At 36.2% G+C, this 25065-nt stretch overlaps 2 non-coding genes across 2 annotated transcripts; one reads left to right on the top strand and one right to left on the bottom strand.

Moving 5' to 3' along the window:
• The first annotated feature begins 334 nt into the window (after nucleotides 1-334).
• On the top strand, nucleotides 335-442 carry LOC148549110 (small nucleolar RNA R71). The gene has a single exon (XR_015897060.1). It is a non-coding gene; the product is annotated as a small nucleolar RNA R71 (small nucleolar RNA).
• A 20668-nt stretch (nucleotides 443-21110) lies between these two features.
• LOC148549109 (small nucleolar RNA R71) lies at nucleotides 21111-21214 on the bottom strand. Its single transcript, XR_015898387.1, has one exon. It is a non-coding gene; the product is annotated as a small nucleolar RNA R71 (small nucleolar RNA).
• Nucleotides 21215-25065: the final 3851 nt, after the last annotated feature.

Genomic DNA, 25065 nt, shown 5'->3' with positions numbered 1-25065 from the left:
CAGAAGAAGCCTCTTGAGTACTGTTGGATGCAGCTTGCATTCCATGCAGACTCTGTGAGATCATATTGACTTGCTGAGTCAATATTTTATTCTGAGCCAATATGGCATTCAGAGTATCAACCTCAAGAACTCCCTTCTTTATAGGCGTCCCATTGTTCACAGGATTCCTTTCAGAAGTGTACATGAACTGGTTATTAGCAACCATGTCAATGAGTTCTTGAGCTTCTGCAGGCGTTTTCTTTAGGTGAATGGATCCACCTGCAGAGGTATCCAATGACATCTTAGATAACTCAGACAGACCATCATAGAATATATCCAAGATAGTCCATTCTGAAAGCATGTCAGAAGGACACTTTTTGGTCAACTATTTGTATCTTTCCCAAGCTTCATAGAGGGATTCGCCTTCTTTCTGTCTGAAGGTTTGAACATCATCTCTAAGCTTGCTCAGCTTTTGAGGAGGAAAGTACTTGGCTAAGAAAGCCGTGACCAGCTTATCCCAAGAGTTCAGGCTGTCTTTAGGTTGAGAATCCAACCATAATCTAGCTCTGTCTCTTACAGCAAAAGGGAAAAGCATGAGCCTGTAGACTTCAGGATCTACTCTGTTAGTCTTAACAGTATCACATATCTGCAAGAATTCAGTTAAGAACTGAAAAGGATCTTCAGATGGAAGTCCATGAAACTTGCAGTTCTGCTGCATCAGAGAAACTAATTGAGGTTTCAGCTCAAAATTGTTTGCTCCAATGGCAGGAATGGAGATGCTTCTTCCATGTAAATTGGAATGAGGTGCAGTAAAGTCACCAAGCATCTTCCTTACATTATTATTATTTTCGGCTGCCATCTCCTCTGCCTGTTCGAAAATTTCTGAAAGGTTATCTCTGTATTGTTGTATTTTAGCTTCTCTTAATTTTCTCTTCAGAGTCCTTTCAGGTTCTGGATCTGCTTCCACAAGAATGTTCTTATCCTTGCTCCTGCTCATATGACAAGGAAGAATGGGCAGAAAAATGATAATAATAATAATAGAGATTCTCTTTACCATAGTATAAAGGTTCCCTTATGTAAGTGGAAGAAGAGGGGGAGACAAAGAATGTAATGTAAAGGAAGAAGCACAACTGTACGAATGGAAGAGATGTGAGATGAGATGTTAGGATATGAATGAATAAATAGAGTAAGATGGGGGAGGGAAATTTTTCGAAAATTATTTTGAAAAAGAGTTAGTGATTTTTGAAAATAGTTTTTGAAAAATGTTTAGTAATTTTTTTTTTCAAAAATTTTTTTGAAATCGAAAATAAAAATTAAAAATAATTAGTTAATTAAAAAGAAATTTTGAAAAAAAGGGGAAGATATTTTCGAAAATAGAGAGAGAGAGAGAGTTAGTTAGGTAGTTTTGAAAAAGTTAAGAAACAAACAAAAAGTTAGTTAGTTAGTTGAAACAAATTTTGAAAAGATAGGAAGTTAGGAGGTTAGAAAAGATATTTTTGAAAAAGATAAGATGAGAAGATATTTTTGAAAAGATATGATAGAAATTAGTTTTTGAAAAAGATTTGATTTTTAAAATCACAATTAATGACTTGATTCATAAGAAATCACAAGATATGATTCTAGAACTCAAAGTTTGAATCTTTCTTAACAAGCAAGTAACAAACTTCAAATTTTTGAATCAAAACATTAATTAATTATGTTATTTTCGAAAATTTGGTATAAAAATATGAAAAAGATTTTTGAAAAATATTTTTGGAATTTTCGAAAATAACTAAGAATTTTGAAAAAGATTTGATTTTTGAAAAAGATTTTGAAAAAGATAAGATTTTCAAATTGAAAATTTGATTTGACTCATGAGAAACAATTTGATTTTAAAAATTTTTGAAAAAGTCAATCCAAATTTTTGAATTTGATGAGAGAAAAGAGGAAAGATATTTTTTTTATTTTTGAATTTTTATGATGCAAGAGAAAAACACTAAAAAGATGCAATGCATGAAATTTTTAGATCAAAACAATGAATGCATGCAAGAATGCTATGAATGTCAAGATGAACACCAAGAACACTTTGAATGTCAAGATGAACATCATAGACACAATTTTGAAAAAATTTTTAATGCAAAGAAAACATGCAAGACACCAAACTTAGAATTCTTTAATGCTTAGACACTAAGAATTCAAGAATGCATATGATAAACATGAAAAGACACAAAACAAAAAATCATCAAGATCAAACAAGAAGACTTACCAAGAACAACTTGAAGATCATGAAGAACACTATGAATGCATGATATTTTCGAAAAAATGCAAGATGTATATGCAAGTGACACCAAACTTATGATATGACTCAAGACTCAAACAAGAAACAGAAAATATTTTTGATTTTTATGATTTTCTAATTTTTTGGATTTTTTTTTTTTCGAAAATTATATGAAAAAGAAAAATAAAGATTCCAAAATTTTTAATATGAATTCCAGGAATCTTGCCATGTTAGTCTAAAGCTTCAGTCCAGGAATTAGACATGGCTCACTAGCCAGCCAAGCTTTCAATGAAAGCTCCGGTCCAAAACACTAGACATGGCCAATGGCCAGCCAAGCTTCAGCATGCAACATAAGAGAATATACTGCTCATTACTTATCCAAGTAACTTGCCTCTATGTTGATGGTTTGGAAGCCTCAGTCCAAAAGAATTTAGACATGGCTTTACAGCCAGCCAGGCTTCGCATGCTTCATGAAACACTAGAATTCATTCTTAAAAAATTTTGAAGCCATAGAATAATTTATTTTTGAAAATATTTTTATATTATTTTCGAAAACAGATGAAAAAATTTTAGAAATATTTTTGAAAAAAATTTTTGAAAATAAAATAAAATAAAAAGAAAATTACCTAATCTGAGCAACAAGATGAACCGTCAGTTGTCCAAACTCAAACAATCCCCGGCAACGGCGCCAAAAACTTGGTGTTGTTGCCGGATCAAAAGGGAATCTGGCACTGATGTTACCGGACCAAAAGCTTGCCGAAAACTCAAACAATCCCCGGCAACGGCGCCAAAAACTTGATGCACGAAATTGTGATCTCCAGGCTCGAACAAATCCTGGTAATGGCTCCAAAGCTTGGTGCTCTGATCTTAATTCATAATTGTCACAACTTCGATACAACTAACCAGCAAGTGCACTGGGTCGTCCAAGTAATACCTTACGTGAGTAAGGGTCGAATCCCACGGAGATTGTTGGTATGAAGCAAGCTATGGTCACCTTGTAAATCTCAGTCAGGCGGATATAAAATAATCATGGAGTTTTCGAATAATAAATAATAGAATAGGGATAGAGATACTTATGTAAATCATTGGTAGGAATTTCAGATAAGCGAATGGAGATGCTTTTCGTTCCTCTGAACCTCTGCTTTCCTGCTATCTTCATCCAATCAATCTTACTCCTTTCCATGGCTGGCTTTATGTGATACGTCACCACTGTCAATGGCTACTTTCGGTCATCTCTCGGGAAAATGATCCAATGCCCTGTCACGGCACGGCTAATCGTCTGGAGGCATCACCCTTGCCAATGGCTTCATCTTATCCTCTCAGTGAATAATATGCTCACGCACCCTGTCACGGCATGGCTATTCATCTATCGGTTCTCGATCATGCTGGAATAGGATTTACTATCCTTTTGCGTCTGTCAATAACGCCCTGCAATCGCGAGTTCGGAGCTCGTCACAGTCATTCAATCATTGAATCCTACTCGGAATACCACAGACAAGGTTTAGACCTTCCGAATTCTCTTGAATGCCGCCATCATTCTAGCTTACGCCACGAAGATTCTGGTTAGGAGATCTAAGAGATACTCATTCTAGCTTAATTCATGTAGAACAGAAGTGTTTGTCAGGCACGCGTTCATAAGGGGGAAGGATGATGAGCGTCACACATAATCATCACCTTCATCACGTTCTTGGGTGCGAATGGATATCTTAGAAGCGAAATAAGAAGAATTGAATAGAAAACAGTAGTACTTTGCATTAATCTTTGAGGAACAGCAGAGCTCCACACCTTAATCTATGGAGTGTAGAAACTCTACCATATGAAAATACATAAGTGAAGGTCCAGGCATGGCCGTGTGGCCAGCCCCCATGGTCTAAGAACAATGCGTTCAAAGATGCCTAATACAATAGTAAAAGGTCCTATTTATAATAAACTAGCTACTAGGGTTTACATGAGTAAGTAATTGATGTATAAATCCACTTCCTGGGCCCACTTGGTGTGTGTTTGGGCTGAGCCTGAGTGTTGCACATGTAGAGGTCCTTCTTGGAGTTGAACGCCAGCTTTTGTGCCAGTTTGGGCGTTCAACTCTGGTTTTGGCTCCTTTTCTGGCGCTGGACGCCAGATTTGGGTAGAAAGCTGGCGTTGAACGCCAGTTTACGTCGTCAATTCCTGGCCAAAGTATAGACTATTATATATTGCTGGAAAGCCCTGGATGTCTACTTTCCAACGCAATTGGAAGCGCGCCATTTCGAGTTCTGTAGCTCCAGAAAATTCACTTTGAGTGCAGGGAGATCAGAATCCAACAGCATCAGCAGTCCTTTTTCAACCTCTGAATCTGATTTCTGCTCAAGTCCCTCAATTTCAGCCAAAAAATACCTGAAATCACAGAAAAACACACAAACTCATAGTAAAGTCCAGAAATGTGAATTTAACATAAAAACCAATGAAAACATCCCTAAAAGTAACTAGATCCTACTAAAAACATACTAAAAACAATGTCAAAAAGTGTATAAATTATCCGCTCATCAACTATACTTTCAACGATGGAATTCTATTTTGTGAAAATCTAGACTAACAATAGTTCTTTCATCATACTTCTTTAATTTCTATTAATGCAATTTATATTTTATGTTCATTTAATGCTTCTTTTAGTTGTTGTTATCATTTTCTTGTTTTTAGTAGTTAGATTTTATTTTTAATTCATTTTAATATTATTTTATTCTCAAGCACAACAAGTATTTGATAAAATGCTTGGCTTAGTTTTTACTTAGTTTTTCCTCACTCTTGGCTTGGTATTGAGGACTTTGGTGACCCTTGAGTCATTGATGTCCATTCTTGTTTGATACATTAGAGTAGTTAGTTGATTTGGTTTCCATTGACTCTAAGTTGCCCATTAATAGTATTGACTAGGACTTATGGATTGAAATCAATTATGCCTATTTGACTTATCCTCGATGTAGGTTTGACTAAGTAGGATTAACTCTTCATAATCATCATGTGTTTGTGGTCAATGGCTAGGATAGGTAAACTTAGATCCCAATCCATGCCTAAAGATTTCTTGGACTTGAATTTTCCTTTTCTTGCATTTAATTGCTTTGACTTTTACTGTTTTAACTTTTAATTCCTTGCATGATCATTTAATTGCTTTCATTCAATTTCTTGCATGTTAAGTTACTTTCTTGCTATTTACATTTCTTGCCTCTCTTGCAATCAATCATAGCCAATAAATGATCACTTAATTATAACTCCTAGGGAAGACGACCCGGGATTTCAAGCTCTCGGTATGTATTTGTTTTGTATTGTGACATTTTTAGAATTAAATTTGATTATTGGCCAATTGTTGGGTTGGGAACTATACTTGCAATGCCAATTCTATTTTGAGAAAAATTTCTAACCCACTTTAGGCCATTATCAAATTTTTGGTGCCATTGTCGGGGAGTTGAAATGGTGTTATGTTGTTGGCTATTGTGCATATTGTGAATATTGTGAATAGATTATTTTTGGATGATTGTTCAAATGTTGCTTGGTTATTTTTGGTTATTGTGAATATGTTGGTATGTGAATATATTACTTTTTGTTTGCTAGTGTAAATATGTTGATATTGTGAATATGTTTTTCTTGTTTGCTTTTCGTTTTTCTTGTTGGGAGCTCATAGCTTGTTGGACACTCCATCCAAGCTTGGTGCAATCAATTGGGAATTTTGGAGATTCAAGCATTGTTGGAAGCTCCAAGATGAATATAAGCACAAGTCTCCATTAGAGCTCTCCATAAGTCTAACTTAAGGACATTAAACCAAAGTGCTAGGTGGGAGACACCCCACCATGATAACATCTTTCTTACCCTTTCTCTTTGTTTATAATTTTGGTTTATTGCATGTTTGTTAGCTTGGTTGACTTAGGATTAAATTAATTTTGAGTTTAGATAGGTTAATTTTTGTTTGGATCATGAATTTATGGGTTCTTGAATGTTTTGATGTTGAGCTTTTATTGAGTTAAGGCTTATAGCCTAAGATTTTGAAGAAATTTTTTTGGGAAAACAGGGCATGTGCGTGCGCACACCCTTGTGCGCATGCACACAACAATGAAGTTTTACGATCTGTATGTACGCACCACCCTGTGCATACGCACACCAGCCTGTATGGCCCCTGTTGGGAGCGCTTGCACGCCTTGTGCGTGCACATTCCCCTGTGTTTTGTGCTTTGCGCGTGCACACGACCTTGTGCGCATGCACACAACCTTCCTTTTGCGCGATCTATGCGTATGCACCACAGTGTGCGTACGCACACTCCATTGCACCCGTTCTGTTGGGAGCGCTGGCACAGCCTGTACGTATGAACCCCTGGTCTTTTAAGCTCCTGTGTGCGTGCATGGACCTGTGTGCGCACGCACACATGATCCTTCCTACAAAAAAAAAATTCAGCCTTTCTGTCGGTAGGCACAAGCCTGTGCCCACGCACACCTCGAAACAAGGCCTCTGTCCGCGGTGTTTGCACGGATAGTGCGAACGCACAACCCTTTTCATTTTGCTCATCGATGCGTACGCATCCCCCACGCATACGCGTCGACCCCATTTTTCGCACGCATCCCCAACGCGTACGCGTCGATACCCATTTTCGCACGTGTCTCTCACGCTTACGCGTGACCCCTTGTGCGTACGCACGAACCGTTGTGCGTACGCACGCCCCTGTTTTTGCACTATTCTATTCCTCTCTTCTCTCTACTTCTTCACTTCTTTTCTCTTCTCCTCTTTTCTTTCCCTTCTTCAACGACCACTCACCACTATACTTCACCACCCATGACACTCACCTTTAGTTAGTTAGTTAGTTAGTTAGGTAGTTTGTTAGTTAGTTATTTAGCTTAGTTAGTTTATTTTCTATCTTGATGCTAAGTGTTGGATGATTAGGTTGATTTATTGATTGTGTTGAGATATTGCTGCTAAATTATTGATATTGTCATTGCTATTTATTGTTGGATATCTTTATTGAGGTTATTAATTGTGGCTTGGTATTGAGTTCTTTATGATTAATTTTGTGCATACCAAGTACTCATAACATTGCCTTCATGAATCTTTTTGGATTTCTAAATTGCATGTTTTGGCCACCATGTAATTGGATTTCATTATTTATAGATCGGCAATTTGTTCTTAGTTGATGCATTTTTTGTTAGGTGATGCTTGTTTATGATTGATTTTTAATTAAGTCACCTATTTGATGCATTAACATTGAGAATTGTGAAATTAGATCATAAGCTTACCTAATGACACTTTTTGAGCTTTTTAAACTTTGTGGATTATGCTTGCCATGTTTTCCACTTCATGTCAATTAGGTGTTGCTTCATTATCCATTTCAACAATTCCTGGATTCTTGCTTGAATACTTTCATGCCACTTTATTGCTTGTTTGTTTATCTTGGTATACAAGTTTATTTTTTTAAGTATTTCAAGCACACTAGAATGAGCGAAGTGCATGCTTATTTTGTCTAATTGTGACCTAGCTTGCCATGCTAGTGTGTGTGCGTTCGAAGCTGCGCAACTTAGAATACACGCACTCGTTTTTCTTCATGTCACAAACTTATTCACTCACTCATTTTAGTGACTCTTTCCTCACTCCAAAAATCTTTGCTTCCTTGTTTTTGCATTCACTCATCTTGCCATCCTATTTCTTATTTTTCATGGATGATGCACCTTAAAGCAACAAAAGAAGCGGGAGGAAGAGCATGCAGCAGCCAATTGATCCAACAGATGAAGGTGACAATCCGAAGTCACTACACCCCTGATGAATGGACTTTTGTGTGGTCTAGAATTTCTCAAATGAAGTCTCATTGCAAGTATAGTTTCTAAACCAACACTAATCCTTTCATACAAAAATTTGTTTGTCACAAGTAACAAACCCCTAAAATCTATAAACTGAAGTATTGAACCTCGGATCGTTCTCCCTAGGAATTGCAACAAAGTATTCTTGTTATTGGCTATGAAATATCTTGCGGGGGTTTTGAGATAGGAGACAAGAAATATAAATGGCGAAGAAAATAAACTAACCACTAACAAAGCTCTTGGCAAGATATGAGAACTAGAAGTTCTATCCTAGCTATCCTCCTCAATTGTGACCACAAATTATTCATTGCTACCACTTAGTTAACCTCTACAATGGAGGAAAGTCAAGTGGATGAATTAACTTAATTCCACAAGTCCTAGCCAACTCCCAAGGGAAAGACTAGCTTTAGTGGTATCCAAATCAATTAGCAACTTCTAATTATCAATCAACAAAGGAATTAGATAACTCAAGCGTCACTAATTACTCTACCTAGGCCAAGAGGAGCAAAATCTATACTAAAGATAAAAGAGGCATTTCATCAAACACATAGAAGGCAATAAAAGTAAACAACATGAATTGCAATAATTAAAGAGAGATTTAACTAGAATAGCAAGAGATCAACAATAGAAAAGGAAAAGCAATTATGAAACAACAAGAAACTTACCAATTGCGTTGAAGAAGAAGTGTAGATCTACAAAAGAAAGTTCATAAACTACAACTAACAATACAAAGGAATTACAATAGAAGAAGAATTCTACAACTACAAGAGAACAATTAAGGAAAGAAAAGGAAAATTAGAAAAACTAGATATAGATTTAAAACCTAATCCTAATTCTAGAGAGAAGTGAGAGCTTCTCTTTCTAAAAACTAACTTTAACTACTTCTAAAACTTAAACTATGACTAATGATCAAAAGTATGTTAATTAACCTTCAATCCTTGGCTTAAATAGCATCAGAAATGAGTTGGATTGGGCCCACAAGGCTTTAGAATTTGCTGGCCACGAGTTACATTAAGTAAATCATGTGCCACCATCGGCACATACGCGTACCGTGCACGTGTGTGCCCCTATCTGCGATGCAACTATGGAAAATCTTATATTTTTTTGAAGCCCCGGATGTTAGCTTTCCAACGCAACTGAAACCGTATCATTTGAACCTTTGTAGCTCAAGTTATGATCGATTAAGTACGAAGAGGTCGGCTTGACAGCTTTTGCAATTCCTTCATTTCTTCATGAGTTCTCCGTTTCTACATGCTTTTCCTTCGTTCCCTTGATCCAATATTTGCCTCATAAACCTGAAATCACTTAACAAATATATCAAGGCATCTAATGGAATCAAAGGTAAGTCAAGATTAAACAATTAAGGGCCTAAAAAGTATGTTTTCACACTTAAGCACAATTTAGGAGACAATCATGAAACTATACTATTTTATTGAATAAATGTGTGTAAAAGGTCATAAAATCTCCTAAATTAAGTACAAGATAAACCCTACAAATGGGGTTTATCAACCCCCTTGCTCGTCTTTGAGTGCACGGAGGACCGTGCAAACCCTTAAGTATAGGGAGGTCGTCGCCAATCGGCAACATGGGTGACATACTCTAATCCTAACGCTTTCACATTCTTTTTGAATTCTTAGTGGAATTTTTCATCTTAGTTTGTATATATTTTAGAGCTTTAATTACATGCTCACTTAGTTTATTGCATGTCTTTGCATACATATAATAAGCTTAGTTACTTTAATGAGATTTTCCAAAAAAATAATTTTTATAGGGTATTGACATCCTAATTGAATTGAGTTGGAACTTTTGATTGAAACTTGCTTGAAATATATTGTGGAACATATTTTTGAGTTATGAACACATAAGCATGTGAGTTTTGAGCCTAATTGTGTTGTTACATCATGTTAACCACTATTTTCATTCTTGTGTGTGTTATTCTCTTTTTATGATTGCAATCTTTGATTTGTTTGATTCTTTATGTCTATTGTTTGATGTATATATACATTTATATGATTCAGGCCATATTTTCATTAAGCTCACTTGTCCCAAATAACCTACCCTTTTATCTTCCTTTGTTAACCAACTTTGAGCCTATTTCAATCCCCTCTTGTTCTTAATTTTAGCACATTACTAGCCTTAAAGTAAAAAAATAATAAATGTCCCTTATTTGGATCTTTGATTAGCTTAGGCTAGTGAGAGTGAATATCATCTAAGTGTGGGGAAGTTTGAAAACTTTGGTTGAGATAAAAGTGAATTTTTGTACTTTGTTGAAAAATCTTGGGAATTGGGTACATACTCATGCATGAAATGCTTAAACCATATGCATTGATATTTTTGTATATATATATTGTATTGAAAAAAAAAAGAAAATAATAGAAAGGGGACAAAATGCTCCAAAGTGAAGTAATAAGAACAATGCATATGAGATGTGATTAAAAAGAAAATGCATGAGTGTGTAAGAAAAGTGAGGAATGGGTAGTTAGGTTTGCTTTGAATTGTATAGGTTGTTATGTAGGTTGGTGAGAGCTTGGGCTAATCAGAGATGCAAATTTCAAGCTCACTTAACCATATGCATCCTTACCTTTACCCTAATCCCATTATACCCTATGGAAAAGCCCTCATGATATTTGTATGCATACATTGAATAAGGTTGATTGTTAGATAAAAGACAAATCTTAGAAAGTATGGTTAGAAGAGAATTGAGTAAATCACCCCTATTCACTTGAGTGGCTAGAGCGGATACACATCCGGTGAGGGTTTGATTGCTCATATACATGTTTTCACCTATGCTTAATTCTTATCTTGCAAGTTTGTAAATTCTTTTCTTGCAAGTTTGTAAATTCTTTTCTAGAACACAATTCAATTATGGATTTGACTTGGTTAAGATCACTTTAACCCTTATGTTTATATATGTATTCTTGGATATTGATTTATTTTGACTAAGTAGTTGCATTCATATAGGTAGATTGCATATAGGTAGTTTACTTGCATGGAAAAAAATAATACCCCTTGTTTCCTTCTTGAGTATAGCATGAGGACATGCTATTGTTTAAGTGTGTGGATGAATCTACATTTTATGGTATTTATTTGATCTATTTGGGTGGATTTCATCATCTTTTCTTGCACTTATCCATTGAAATAGCTTAGTTTTGTGATTTCTTCCTAAATTATGCTTGAAAGTGAAAACATGCTCTTTAGGCCTTTTAATTGCTAAATTTTATTCACTTTGATCGCATTTGATACCTTGATGTGTTTACTAAGTAATTTCAGGTTTCCAAGGCAAGTATGGGTTGAAGAAGTGAAGAAAAGAGCATGCAAAAGGGAAGAAACTATGAAGAAATGGAGTTTGGAAGATTCAGCGATCCGTGCGTGCGCACAAGCGACGCGTGTGCGCGCACAAGTGCGAGCCAGGCAACGCGTACACGTGACCCATGCGTACGCGTGGAAGTGAATTTCGCTCAGTGATGCGTGCGTGTGACCCACGCATACGCGTGACCCGAGTCACGTGAGGTCATTAATTGCAAATCGTTGGAGGCGAATTTTGGGCCTCCAAAACCCAATCCAACTCATTTCTGAAGCTATTTCAACCCCAATTCAAGTGGAAGCAAGGGGGCAATTAGGTTTAGCTTTTCTATGCTTTTCTCTTAGTTTTCTAGAAAGAGAAGCTCCCCCCTCTCTCTAGAATTAGGTTAGGTTTAGTTAATTTCTCTTTAATTTCAGTCTTTAATTCTTGTTTTAATGTAGTTTCATTTATGTTTTCACGCTTTATTGTCTTAGTTATCTTAGTTCTTCTTCTTAATTTCTTTTTGATGTCACTTTTCATTTTATGAATACTCTTGTACTTCTTTAATTTCTATTAATGCAATTTATGTTTTATGTTCATTTAATGCTTCTTTTAGTTGTTGTTATCATTTTCTTGCTTTTGGTAGTTAGATTTTATTTTTAATGTATTTTAATATTATTTTATTCTCACTCACACCAAGTGTTTGATAAAATGCTTGGCTTTGTTTTTACTTAGTTTTTCCTCACTCTTGGCTTGGTATTGAGGATTTTGGTGACCCTTGAGTCATTGATGTCCATTCTTGTTTGATACATTAGAGTAGTTAGTTGATTTGGTTTCCATTGACTCTAAGTCTCCCATTAATAGTGTTGACTTGGACTTATGGATTGAAATCAATTATGCCTATTTGACTTATCCTCGATGTAGGGTTGACTAAGTAGGATTAACTCTTCATAATCATCATGTGTTTGTTGTCAATGGCTAGGATAGGTAACCTTAGCTCCCAATACATGCCAAGAGATTTCTTGCACTTGAATTTTCCTTTTCTTGCATTTAATTGCTTTGACTTTTACTATTTTGACTTTTAATTCCTTGCATGCTCATTTAATTGCTTTCATTCAATTTCTTGCATGTTAAGTTACTTTGTTGCTATTTATATTTCTTACCTCTCTTGCAATCAATCATAGGCAATAAATGATCACTTAATTGCAACTCCTCAGGACGACGATCCGGGATTTCAAACTCTCAGTTTATATTTGTTTTGTATTGTGACATCTTTAGAATTAAATTTGATTATTGGCCAATTGCTCGGTTGGGAACTATACTTGCAACGCCAATTCTATTTTGAGAAAAATCCATAACCCACTTTAGGCCATTATCATGCCCCCTTCAAATAGCATCCAAAATCAGCCTCCAAGCCTTCAGAAATGGGCCTCCAATCCCTCAAAAACGCGAGTCACGTGCGTTTTTAATGAAGGCACGTGCAGGTACCTGTGCGTACGCACACATACTGAAATTTCCTCTTGTGCATATGCACAGGGAGTTGTGCGTACGCACACATGGATGTGTGCTTCTCCTTATTTTCTTCATGTTTTCTCCCTTTGTACATGCTTCCTTCCACTTTTGCCTTGCCAAACTTGCCTCTAGGACCTAAAATCACTCAACAAACATGTCATGGCATCGAATGGCATAAAAGTGGGATTAAAAATCACTAATTTAAGCACAAAAATGCATGTTTTCACAATTAGGCTCAATTAAGGGAGAGAACACAAAAGTATGCTATGTGGATGAATAAATGTGGGTTTAAGTGATGAAATCCACTCATATCAAACCAAAATATATTATAAAATATGAATTCATCAGCAAGTCAAGGTCAATCCCACGAGGATTGTGATTTGAAGCAAGCTATGGTTATCTTGTAGATCTTAGTCAGGCGAATAGAAGAGTTGTTGGATTTGTTTAGAAGCATAAAAGGAATAAATAGTTCTTAACTGGGTTGATATATTTATAATGATAAAAAGATGGTTAAGGCTTGGAGATGCTTTGTTCTTCTGGATTAATTCTGGTCTTACTGTCTTCTTCAACTATGAATGATTTCTTCTATAGCAGGTTGTATGTGATTGACGCCGGTTGAGAGGTTGCCAATGCTCCTCCAGATCTGAACCCCGGGGTTAGTGTGGATCCATTCTGATTGAGGGTGAAGCTTCTGCAGTCTCTTCTCCTTAATGATCCTACTCAAAACACCATAGACAAGGTCGAGTTTTCCATATCAGAGAATGCTGCGCCTTTGGGTTCTAGCCTCTACCACAAAGACTCTAATCTCCCCATACCTCGGCTGAACTGGTGTCTCGAGAAGTCCCCAACGAAGTCGTGGATTAGCTGTCTAAGAGATGTATAATCAAGCTGGTGGTTCATCATTGTCCGATGAAAGACTCACTCTGAACTCAAGAAAAACACGGGTGGTTGTCAGGCACGCGGTCTTATAATGAAGAACGAAGATACATCTTAGAATAGAGAAACAAACACAAATTGAAATAGAACAGTAATACTTTTATTAATCCATAAAACTCAGCAGGGCTCCTCCCCTCAACCTAGAAGCTTTAGAAACTCATACTGATAGAAAATACAATGATAAAAATGTGTAAGGTGTCAAAAGGTGTAAAGTGTGCATCCTTCCTTTAATGAGAGGTGTAAAAGTCTTTAAATACTAAATTAATGACTAAGGATTACATAAAAAAGGGTAAAACAGTCTTTTAGTGCTAAAAATCTACTTCCGGGGCCCACTTGGTGACTGTTTGGGCTGAGCTTTGATGAGATCTACATGCTAGGAGGCCTCTAGGGCATTGAACGCTGGCTAGGGGGTCCTTTATGGGCGTTGGACGCTGGTCTCTTCTCCTTTGGGCGCTGGACGCCAGAATAAAGCAAGAGGCTGGCGTTGAATGCCAGTTTTGGGCCTTCAATTCTGAAATAAAGTATGAACTATTATACATTGCTGGAAAGCTATGGATGTTAGCTTTCCATAGCCGTTAAGAATGCTCCATTTGGATTCCTACAGCTCCAGAAAAGCTCTTCTGAGTGCAAGGAGGTCAGATTTGGACAGCATCTACAGTGCTTTCTCTGCCTTTGAATCAGACTTTTGCTCCAACTCCTCAATTTCAGCCAAAAAATATCTGAAATTGCATAAAAACACACAAACTCAAAGTAGAATCCAAAAATGTGAATTTTACACTAAAACCTATGAAAACTTAATAAAACTTAAACAAAACATACTAAAAACTATATGAAAATGATGCCAAAAAGCGTATAAAATATCCGCTCATCAATTGCTGTAGTGGAGGAGGTTAACTTGATGAGAGGACATGAGTTAATCACTTACGGCTGACATTGAAAGAATTAGATGGTTATTGAAGAATACAGTAAGAAAAGTTAATCCGGAAAGACAAAGCATCTCCGAAGCCTCAACCATTCTATTACCATTAATTCTCATCTATCTAGTAACGTTTTATTTATTTATTTCGTTTTATGCATTTTTCGTGACAAACTATATTTTCTATCCACCTAACTAAGGTCTGCAAGGTATCCACTGCTTTCTCAAACCAACAACCTCTGTAGGTTCGACCCTCACTGACCTGAGGTATTACTTGGACGACCCGGTATACTTGCCGGTCTATCCGTGCGAATTCTGCGGAGCCAGTTTCGTGCACCACATACATACATAGATAATAAGCTTGGTGAATACAACAAAAATTTCCAAGAAAAATCTCTTTTTAGAGTGTTCCATTGATTTGATTCAAAAAATTCTTTTTAAACTTGCTTGAACTATTTTGTGAGACATAGAAGAGAGATAGAACAAACATCCTTGTGAGTTGTTGCACTTTTAATGTGTGGCTGTATATTTTAACCACAATCTTTATTCTTATGTGCTATGCTCCTTCTATGATTGTCATCTTGGATTTACTTAATTCTTTATATTCAATGTTTGATATTTGAATGCATTTAGAATGATTGAGGCTATTGTTGCAATTAAAGCTTACTAACCCATATAGCCTCACCCTTGTATATACCCTTGTGAACCACTTTTGAGCCTTATTAACCCTTTTTGTTCTTAATATTAGCACATCACAATCCTAAGAAAAATTTCATGAATGTCTATGATTTGCATCTTTGATTAGCTTAGGTTGAGGGGTGTGTATCATTTAAGTGTGGGAGAGTTTTGAAAAACATCGATAGAAAATAAAAGTTTACTTTGGATATTCATTGGAAATTTTGGAAAATGGGTGCACATTCATATATTAATTTCTTAAACCGTGTGTGTGCGCGCGCGCGTGCGTGCGTGTGTGTGGAAAAGCAGAATATAGGGTAGTTAGATTGCATCATAGCTATGAAGCACGGACACTTCTCTGAGTTGCTGTGTCCGCGTGTCAGACACATTTTGGATACGACACTCATCGACACTCGTCTGACATGCGTGTCTGATGTGTTCAACCGTGTCTTAATAAAAAATAAAAAATTCTTCTCCAGACACACTTAGACACACCAAAATACATCACGTGTTAGCGTATCCAGTCTTATTCTTAATATATATTCTTGAAATAAATTTAGATATAGTATATATTATTATTTATTAAAACAAAAAGATATTTTAAATATTTGATATAATTAAAATAAGACATTAAAAGTAATTAAAAAAATTAATTTATATTTTAATATCAATAAAATATCAAAATATCATTATAATTTATCTAAAAAAGTACTTTATATTTTATATGTATGCGTGTCCCCATGTCTTATAAAATTTTAAAATTCGCGTGTCGACATATCCCATATCGTGTCATATTCTGTGTCCGTGCATCATAGGCTACTAGAAACCATAGATTCTCATCCCTTTTTTCCATTCTCCCTATGCAAGAGTTTATTTTTTATTTGGTAATAGTTGGATTTATACACTAAGCCCAAAAATGACACCCCAATAAACTATACATTTAAGATCGGCCCTGAATTGACTTATTTTTTTATTTTGGTCAACGGATCTGTTTATTTAGATTAACTTCTCTCTCTTTTTTTTTTAATACCAAAAAAAAAAAAAAAACAATACCAAAAAAAAAACTTTTCTTTTTTTTTTGCTATTTTTTTATTGAATGTTGATTGTAAATAGATTCCATGACTAATTCATCATTACTTGGGCCTATAATATGTAGTTTATTGTGTAGTTATTTGTTTGTCGCATCTGATGAAATTATTTTACAAATAAAATTTACACCCTCAGCCCTCAGGGGTGTTCATTTTATCTAAGTTAATAAGAAAAGGGTGTTCCATTTTCATTACTTTGGATTTTTTCTAGTTTTTTATTTCCAAGTGTCAGACACAAAATAATTTTGTTGTTTTGTACATTTTACTATTATTGTAAATGCTAAATATCATATGATTATTATATTCTTATACATAACTTAGGATAAGTATTATTTTTTTCTTACTATAAAAAAAATATGGGGTCCCTTTCACCTTTTCTTTAAATCTTATTATTTAAGTTTTGATATTTTAAAAAAACTATCTTTATGTTTCCTGATTCCCAATAAATATGTTTTTATACCATCGCATCTATATATGAAGGGTCCATCTAGTGTACAGATGGATATATACAGATTTTTGTCTTTTTGTGGCTGAAAAGCGTGTCACTAAAAGTGTTGTGATGAGCGGATAATTTATACGCTTTTTGACATTGTTTTTAGTATATTTTTAGTAGGATCTAGTTACTTTTAGGGATGTTTTTAATAGATTTTGTGTTAAATTCATATTTCTGGACTTTACTATGAGTTTGTGTGTTTTTCTGTGCTTTCAGGTATTTTCTGGCTGAAATTGAGGGACTTGAGCAGAAATCAGATTCAGAGGTTGAAAAAGGACTGCTGATGCTGTTGGATTCTGACCTCCCTGCACTCAAAGTAGATTTTCTGGAGCTACAGAACTCGAAATGGCGCGCTTCCAATTGCGTTGGAAATTAGACATCCAGGGCTTTCCAGCAATGTATAATAGTCCATACTTTGGCCAAGAATAGACGACATAAACTGGCGTTCAACGCCAGCCTTCTGCCCAAATCTGGCGTCCAGCGCCAGAAAAGGATCCAAAACCAGAGTTGAACGCCCAAACTGGCACAGAAACTGGCGTTCAACTCCACAAATGGCCTCTGCACGTGCAACACTCAGGCTCAGCCCAAACACACACCAAGTGGGCCCCGGAAGTGGATTTATGCATCAATTACTTACTCATGTAAACCCTAGTAGCTAGTTTATTATAAATAGGGCCTCTTACTATTGTATTTGACATCTTTGGTCTCAGTTTTATTCCATTGTTCATCTTAGGAGACTATTGATCTCGTTTAGGGGGCTGGCCATCTCGGCCATGCCTGGACCTTCACTTATGTATTTTTAACGGTAGAGTTTCTACACTCCATAGATTAAGGTGTGGAGCTCTGCTGTTCCTCAAAGATTAATGCAAAGTACTACTATTTTCTATTCAATTCTTCTTATTTCTCTTCTAAGATATCCATTCGCACCCAAGAACGTGATGAAGGTGATGATTATGTGTGACGCTCATCATCCTTCCCCCTTATGAACGCGTGCCTGACAAACACTTCTGTTCTACATGAATTAAGCTAGAATGAGTATCTCTTAGATCTCCTAACCAGAATCTTCGTGGCGTAAGCTAGAATGATGGCGGCATTCAAGAGAATCCGAAAAGTCTAAACCTTGTCTGTGGTATTCCGAGTAGGATTCAATGATTGAATGACTGTGACGAGCTTCAAACTCGCGATTGTTGGGCGTTAGTGACAGACGCAAAAGGAGGGTGAATCCTATTCCAGCATGATCGGGAACCGACAGATGAATAGCCGTGCCGTGACAGGGTGCGTGAGCATACGATTCACTGAGAGGAGGGGATGTAGCCACTGACAACGGTGATGCCCTTGCATACAGCCAGCCATGGAAAGGAGTAAGACTGATTGGATGAAGATAGCAGGAAAGCAGAGGTTCAGAGGAACGAAAAGCATCTCCATTCGCTTATCTGAAATCCCTACCGATGAATCTACATAAGTATCTCTATCCCTTTTATTGTTTATTTTAATCTAATAAAATATCATGTTTAAATCCGCCTGACTGAGATTTGCAAGGTGACCATAGCTTGCTTCAAGCCAACAATCTCTGTGGGATCGACCCTTACTCACGTAAGGTTTATTACTTGGACGACCCAGTACACTTGCTGGTTAGTTGAACGGAGTTGTGTCCACACATACATAGTAAAGAGCCATAATAATGATTCCATACAATAACAAAGAGTACTACATTAATGTGATCACAATTTCGTCCACCAAGTTTTTGGCGCCGTTGCTGGGGATTGTTTGAGTATGGACAACTGACGGTTCATCTTGTTGCTCAGATTAGGTAATTTTCTTTTTGTTTTGTTTTCAAAAATTTTTCAAAAATCTTTCAAAAAGTCTTCTTTGTTTTCGAAAAAAAAAATGTTTTCAAAAATAAATTATTCTATGGTTTCAGAATTTTTAAGAATGAATTCTAGCGTTTCATGAAGCATGTTGAAGCCTGGCTGGCTGTAAAGCCATGTCTCAATCCTTAGACCCAAGAGAAGAGCTTCTTTATCTTTCTTAGCCAATTGGCTGTTGAATGAAAGGAATGTCAGGCGTGTCATGTCTGAGTTACATACTAAAGCTTGGCTGGCTATTAAGCCATGCCTGACCCTTTGATTGGAGCTTTAGAGCATAAGATTCCTGGAATTCATATTAAAAATTTTGGAATCCTTATTTTCTTTTTCAAAATTATTTTTTGAAAAACATAAAATAAAAATCCAAAAAAAAATTAGAAAATCATAAAAATCAAAAATATTTTTGTGTTTCTTGTTTGAGTCTTGAGTCATATCATAAGTTTGGTGTCACTTGCATATGCATCTTGCATTTTTTCGAAAATATCATGCATTCATAGTGTTCTTCATGATCTTCAAGTTGTTCTTGGTAAGTCTTCTTGTTTGATCTTGATGATTTTTTTTGTTTTGTATCTTTTCATGTTTATCATATGCATTCTTGAATTCTTAGTGTCTAAACATGAAAGATTTCTAAGTTTGGTGTCTTACATATTTTCTTTGCATTAAAAATTTTTCAAAAATATGTTCTTGATGTTCATCATGACATTCATAGTGTTCTTGGTGTTCATCTTGACATTCATAGCATTCTTGCATGCATTCATTGTTTTGATCTAAAAATTTCATGCATTGCATAATTTTCATGTTTTTCATAAAAATTCAAAAATCAAAAAAATATCTTTCCCTTTTTCTTTCCTCAAATTCGAAAATTTGGATTGACTTTTTCAAAAAATTTTTAAATCAAGTTGTTTCTTATGAGTCAAATCAAATTTTCAATTTGAAAATCTTATCTTTTTCAAAATCTTTTTCAAAAATCAAATCTTTTTCAAATTTCTTAGTTATTTTCGAAAATTTCAAAAATATTTTTCAAAAATCTTTTTCTTATTTTATATCATAATTTTCGAAAATAACATAAACAATTAATGTTTTGATTCAAAAATTTGAAGTTTGTTACTTGCTTGTTAAGAAAAATTCAAACTTTAAGTTCTAGAATCATATTTTGTGATTTCTTATGAATCAAGTCATTAATTGTGATTTTAAAAATCAAATCTTTTTCAAAACTAATTTCAATCATATCTTTTCAAAAATATCTTCTTATCTTATCTTTTTCAAAAATATCTTTTCAAAATATCTTTCCTAACCTCCTAACTACTTATCTTTTCAAAATTTGTTTCAACTAACTAACTAACTTTTTGTTTGTTTCTTAACTTTTTCAAAACCACCTAACTAACTCTCTCTCTCTCTCATTTTTCGAAAATATCTCTCCCCTTTTTCAAAATTTCTTTTTAATTTATTAATTATTTTAATTTTTAAAACATAATTTTCGAAAATTACTAACAATTTTTCAAAAAAACCATTTTCAAAAACCACTAACTCCTTTTCAAAAATAATTTTCGAAAATTCCCTCCTTCTCTCTCATTCTATTCTATTTATTCATTCATATCCTAACATCTCATCTCACATCTCTTCCATTCGTACAGTTGCATTTCTTCCTTTACATCACATTCCTTGTCTCCCCCTTCTCTTCCACTCACAAAGGGATCCCTATACTGTGGTATAAAGGATCTCTATTATTATTATTATCATTTTTCTGGCCATTCTTCCTTGTCATATGAGCAGGAGCAAGGATAAGAACATTCTTGTGGAAGCAGATCCAGAACCTGAAAGGACTCTGAAGAGAAAATTAAGAGAAGCTAAAATACAACAATCCAGAGATAACCTTTCAGAAATTTTTGAACAGGCAGAGGAGATGGCAGCCGAAAATAATAATAATGCAAGGAGGATGCTTGGTGACTTTACTGCACCTAATTCCAATTTACATGGAAGAAGCATCTCCATTCCTGCCATTGGAGCAAACAACTTTGAGCTGAAACCTCAATTAGTTTCTCTGATGCAGTAGAACTGCAAGTTTCATGGACTTCCATCTGAAGATCCTTTTCAGTTCTTGACTGAATTCTTGCAGATATGTGATACTGTTAAGACTAATGGAATAGATCCTGAAGTCTACAGGCTCATGCTTTTCCCTTTTGCTGTAAGAGACAGAGCTAGATTATGGTTGGATTCTCAACCCAAAGACAGCCTGAACTCTTGGGATAAGCTGGTCACGGATTTCTTAGCCAAGTACTTTCCTCCTCAAAAGCTGAGCAAGCTTAGAGCGGATGTTCAAACCTTCAGACAGAAAGAAGGTGAATCCCTCTATGAAGCTTGGGAAAGATACAAACAGTTGACCAAAAAGTGTCCTTCTGACATGCTCTCAGAATGGACCATCCTGGATATATTCTATGATGGTTTATCTGAGCTATCAAAGATGTCACTGGACACTTCTGCAGGTGGATCCATTCACCTAAAGAAAACGCCTGCAGAAGCTCAAGAACTCATTGACATGGTTGCTAATAACCAGTTCATGTACACTTCTGAAAGGAATCCTGTGAATAATGGGACGCCTATGAAGAAGGGAGTTCTTGAGATTGATACTCTGAATACCATATTGGCTCAGAATAAAATATTGACTCAGCAAGTCAATATGATCTCTCAGAGTCTGCATGGAATGCAAGCTGCATCCAACAGTACTCAAGAGGCTTCTTATGAAGAAGAAGCTTATGATCCTGAGAACCCTGCAATAGCAGAGGTAAATTACTTAGGTGAACCTTATGGAAACACCTATAACTCATCATGGAGAAATCATCCAAATTTCTCATGGAAGGATCAAAAGCCCCAACAAGGCTTTAATAATGGTGGAAGAAACAGGTTTAGCAATAGCAAACCTTTTCCATCATCCACTCAGCAGCAGACAGAGAACTCTGAACAAAATGCTTCTAATTTAGCAAATCTAGTCTCTGATCTATCTAAGGCCACTGTAAGTTTCATGAATGAAACAAGGTCTTCCATTAGAAATCTGGAAGCACAAGTGGGCCAGCTGAGTAAAAGGATCACTGAAATCCCTCCTAGTACTCTCCCAAGCAATACAGAAGAGAACCCAAAAGGAGAGTGCAAGGCCATTGACATAAGCGCCATGGCCGAACCTGTGAGGAAAGGAGAGGACGTGAATCCCAAGGAGGAAGACCTCCTGGGACGTCCAGTGATCAATAAGGAGCTTCCCTCTGAGGAACCAAAGGACTCTGAGACTCATCTAGAGACCATAGAGATTCCATTGAACCTCCTTATGCCCTTCATGAGCTCTGATGAATATTCCTCTTCTGAAGAGAATGAGGATGTCACTGAAGAGCAAACTGCCAAGTTTCTTGGTGCAATCATGAAGCTGAATGCCAAATTGTTTGGCATTGATGCTTGGGAAGTTGAACCTCCCTTGTTCATCAATGAACTAAGTGATCTGGATCAACTGACATTGCCTCAGAAGAGACAGGATCCTGGAAAGTTCATACTACCTTGTACCATAGGCACCATGATCTTTAAAGCTCTGTGTGACCTTGGTTCAGGTATAAACCTCATGCCCCTCTCTGTAATAGAGAAACTGGGAATCTATGGGGTGCAAGCTGCTAAAATCTCACTAGAGATGGCAGACAGCTCAAGAAGACAGGCTTATGGACAAGTAGAAGATGTATTAGTAAAGGTTGAGGGCCTTTTCATACCTACTGATTTCATAGTCCTGGATACTGGAAAGGAAGAGGATGAATCCATCATCCTAGGAAGACCTTTCCTGGCCACAGCAAGAGCTGTGATTGATGTTGACAGAGGTGAAATAGTCCTTCAATGGAATGAGAACTCCCTTGTATTCAAAACTCAAGGATCTCCCTCTGCAACCATGGAGAGGAAGCTTGAAAAGCTTCTCTCAAAGCAGAGTCAACCAGAGCCCCCACAGTCAAACTCTAAGTTTGGTGTTGGGAGGCCACAACCAAACTCTAAGTTTGGTGTTGAACTCCCATATCCAAACTCTAAGTTTGGTGTTGGAGAGTTTTAACAAAGCTCTGCACATCTGTGAGGCTCCATGAGAGCCCACTGTCAAGCTATTGACATTAAAGAAGCGCTTGTTGGAAGGCAACCCAATGTTTATCTAATTCTTATTTTTATTGTTTTTCATGTTTTCTTAGGTTCATGATCATGTGGAGTCACAAAATAAATAGAAAAATTGAAAACGGAATCAAAAACAGCAGAAGAAAAATCACACCCTGGAGGAGCATCTGTCTGGCGTTCAAACGCCAGAACAGAGCATAGTTCTGGCGCTGAACGCCCAGAATGGGAGCATCCTGGCGCTGAACGCCCAGAACAAGCATGGTTCTGGCGTTCAACGCCAGAAATGGCAGAAAAGGGGCGTTGAACGCCCAAAATGAGCACCAACCTGGCGCTGAACGCCCAGAGTTGTGTGCAAGGGCATTTTGCATGCCTAAATTGGTGCAGGGATGTAAATGCCTTGACACCTCAGGATCTGTGGACACCACAGGATCATCTCAGGATCTGTGGACCCCACAGGATCCCCACTTTACCTCCTCATAATCCTAGTTTTTATTTCCACATCTTCTTCTTCATCTATTCCTTTTTCTTTTGCTCGAGGGCGAGCAACATTCTAAGTTTGGTGTGGTAAAACAATTATGTAAAGGATCTATAGCTCAGTGGTAGAACATTTGACTGCAAATCAAGAGATCCCTGAGATACCTCAGGGGATACATTTTTCTTCCACACAATTATTGGAAGCAACTAAGGGTGGAACATCAAGAGCACTCCATCATCCTTCATGAAATCAGAAAAGATCTAAAAGCAATGAATGAGGAGCAGCCAAGGCAAGGAAGAGACATAGAAGAGCTCAAGGACATCACTAAGGTGGACTCATTCCTTGTTCTTACTTTTTCTGTTTTTCGTTTTCTATGTTATGTGCTTATCTATGTTTGAGTCTTCATTACATGATCATTAATAGTTAGTAACTTTGTCTTAAAGTTATAAATGTCCTATGAATCCATCACCTCTCTTAAATGAAAAATGTTTTAATTCAAAAGAACAAGAAGTACATGAGTTTCAAATTTATCCTTGAACTTAGTTTAATTATATTGATGTGGTGACAATGCTTCTTGTTTTCTGAATGTATGCTTGAACAGTGCATATGTCTTTTGAAGTTGTTGTTTAAGAATGTTAAATATGTTGGCTCTTGAAAGAATGATGACTAGGAGACATGTTATTTGATAATCTGAAAAATCATAAAAATGATTCTTGAAGCAAGAAAAAGCAGCAAAGAACAAAGCTTGCAAAAAAAAACAAAAAAAAAATAGAAAAAAAAATAGAAAAAGAAAAAGCAAGCAGAAAAAGCCAATAACCCTTAAAACCAAAAGGCAAGGGCAAATAAAAAGGATCCCAAGGCTTTGAGCATCAGTGGATAGGAAGGCCTAAAGGAATAAAATCCCGGTCTAAGCGGCTGAACCAAGCTGTCCCTAACCATGTGCTTGTGGCGTGTAGGTGTCAAGTGAAAACTTGAGACTGAGCGGTTAAAGTCAAGGTCCAAAGCAAAAGAAGAGTGTGCTTAAGAACCCTGGACACCTCTAATTGGGGACTTTAGCAAAGCTGAGTCACAATCTGAAAAGGTTCACCCAATTATGTGTCTGTGGCATTTATGTATCCGGTGGAAATACTGGAAAACAAAGTGCTTAGGGCCACGGCCAAGACTCATAAAGAAGCTGTGTTCAAGAATCATCATACTGAACTAGGAGAGTCAATAACACTATTCGAAATCTGAAGTTCCTATAGATGCCAATCATTCTGAACCTCAATGGATAAAGTGAGATGCCAAAACTATTCAAGAGGCAAAAAGCTATAAGTCCCGCTCATATGATTGAAGCTCTGTTTCATTGATAGTTTGGAATTTATAGTATATTCTATTCTTTTTATCCTATTTTGATTTTCAGTTGCTTGGGGACAAGCAACAATTTAAGTTTGGTGTTGTGATGAGCGGATAATTTATACGCTTTTTGGCATTGTTTTTAGTATGTTTTTAGTAGGATCTAGTTACTTTTAGGGATGTTTTTAATAGATTTTGTGTTAAATTCACATTTCTGGACTTTACTATGAGTTTGTGTGTTTTTCTGTGCTTTCAGGTATTTTCTGGCTGAAATTGAGGGACTTGAGCAGAAATCAGATTCAGAGGTTGAAAAAGGACT

Source organism: Arachis ipaensis, chromosome B8 (genome assembly GCF_059453495.1).
Source record: "Arachis ipaensis isolate K30076 ecotype BB chromosome B8, ASM5945349v1, whole genome shotgun sequence".
In the NCBI taxonomy this organism is placed as follows: Eukaryota; Viridiplantae; Streptophyta; class Magnoliopsida; order Fabales; family Fabaceae; genus Arachis; species Arachis ipaensis.
The sequence above is the reverse complement of the archived record's forward strand: the minus strand, read 5'-3'. Positions and strand labels throughout refer to the sequence as shown.